Here is a 2279-nt window from a genome sequence, read left to right as displayed (position 1 = left end):
CGGACGGCGCTCCGGCACGCGGCTCTCCTCCTTTTCTTCTCGCCGTCCCTCCGAGCCGGAAGCGTCCTGTGCGCCCCCGACCAACCTTTACCTGCTCTGCTCCCGTTAATGCAATTAGCAGAGGCAGCTGCCGCTCGCAGCGCGAGGAGCCCGGCGGCCCCGTGGGGCACGAGTGGCCAAACGGCCCCTGCCACCAGCGGCCGAGCTCGGCCTTAATTGAATGCACCGCACTGAAAATAATACCTTTATCCCCTCTAATGTACCACACAACCGACCGGATCAAAATGAACATGCCAGTCAAACGGTTTATTTTAGACAGGAAACAGCCCCGCAGACCATTATTACAAATTAAAGGTATTACACTGAAGTCATTTTTAATCCCTTATAAATGAATAACCCTTCTACCAACATTAAATCATTCTCTTCTGCAGAAGTCGCATTTCCTCTTCGAGGCGCAGGATGAGCTCTGTGCAGCCCGGAGCTCTCCTCGCACGCAGCCCTGCTGGCTCACACAGCACCGGGACGCCGCGCTCCCGCAGAACGCAGGCGTGCATCTTCACAGGGCAGCGCTGCCTCACCTCATCCCTGAGCAATAATGCCACTTTATTTTCTGCAATCAGCACGAAGGAGATTATTTAGACTCAGCCTCGTAATCCTCGCACCAGCTGCAAAAGATGGCAAACTGCAATCCGCAGCGCAGAAGTGCCGCACATCAGCAGCGCGAGGCGGGGGCTCCCACCCCTGGTTTGTATTTGATCAGGCAGACAAAGTGGAATGTGAGTCTGGGAAACGAGCAAGTTCTGACAACTTTTAGCATAACCACACAGTGTCCATTCCGGCACAGCTCTAATAGGGCATCAATATCGTCATTTTAAACTTGGGATCAGTACCCAAATGTGCTATAAATGGGAAAATCCCTTGTGATACCAGTGTGAAACATGCAGCTCATTGATTTTGTTCTTGATGGTCCGCTATTAAACTAGCGAACATGCTGACCTTGTGTGCAAAGGCAGAATAGTGTGCATGCAACATAAAGTTGAAAAACAGCTTTAAAATGACTGTTTAAAACTGTAGACTACAAACCTTAAAATACAGACAACCCTTCCATAGTTTATTTTAAATTGGCAACCACAATTTAACAAGCTATTCTAACAAAGGATTAGCATAGCATGTGCTTTTCCTTAGCCATCAATTATGACACAGGGTAATGCAGGGCACAACTTAAGTGTCAAATTACAATATGCCGTACAAAACCACTCTGCAACGCTGCCTTCTGTTTGCTTAGCAATTACTGCAGGCAGCACAGCCGCAGGACGGCCTCGGCCAGAATCCTCCCAGAGAGCTGCTTGCCTGCACTCTGCTGCCGAGCACCGAGCGCTTCCTTACCACATCTGTCCCGTCCACGTGAAGAAAAAATACACCGGTCTTCATTTTTATTTAATTTATGGTGTACTTTCAAATAAAATGCAAGTGCATGTCTTCATTGCAGACTCCATTAGATAAACATTTTTTTAAAATAAATTTATTTAATATTATTTCCATAGGATGAAAACAGCAATTTGCATTTAGCTCAATCACAGTTTCAAATACTTGATCTGAGGCATAAAATTAACAGTTTGATTAATTTCAAATACGGGATGATTGCACGCGGATATGATGTAGGCTCAATATACAATGCTAAGAAGATGTGTGGATAATTTAGCATGATTTAAAATCTTATCTTCACATAAATCAGTCATACTTACAAGTTCCTGCCTTACTAATTGAAAAAAATAGTAAGAATTATATGTATTTTAAATAAGTAAGTTTTTATTATCGTTGTCGTGCGAATATAGATTGTGTTTCACAGCACCAGGGAGGGGCAGCCCCACTGTCGCTATTTTTTCTCTTCTGCTGTCCTTTCTCTGCATTTGCCTAAAGGCTCTCAGTAAATTACACTCCAAGTAAATGACTGTAATTTACCCGCTGAATTCCCTTGTTCAGGAAAAGCACACACCACACATTCCAGCGTTTCCACAGCTCAAATTTACCATTCTCGATGTCAAGAACAATCCACGGGCAGTAATTTGAAACTGTTTGTGCCTTCAAATAAGGGAAATTAGAAATGTTTTGAGAGCTAAGATTTTCGGTGAGGAGATAAAACCTGATAAAATCTGTAACCGTTCAATTCTTCCTCCTTTAGATTTATGAACAGAGCATTACAGGCAGCGCCAGGCCAGTTCCCGGGCCCGGCACGGGCGGGCGGTGCGGCACGGGGAGCCGTGGAAGGGAAGGGCTCC

This window comes from Meleagris gallopavo, chromosome 19 (assembly GCF_000146605.3).
Source record: "Meleagris gallopavo isolate NT-WF06-2002-E0010 breed Aviagen turkey brand Nicholas breeding stock chromosome 19, Turkey_5.1, whole genome shotgun sequence".
Classification (NCBI taxonomy): domain Eukaryota; kingdom Metazoa; phylum Chordata; class Aves; order Galliformes; family Phasianidae; genus Meleagris; species Meleagris gallopavo.
Note: the sequence above shows the minus strand (reverse complement) of the source record.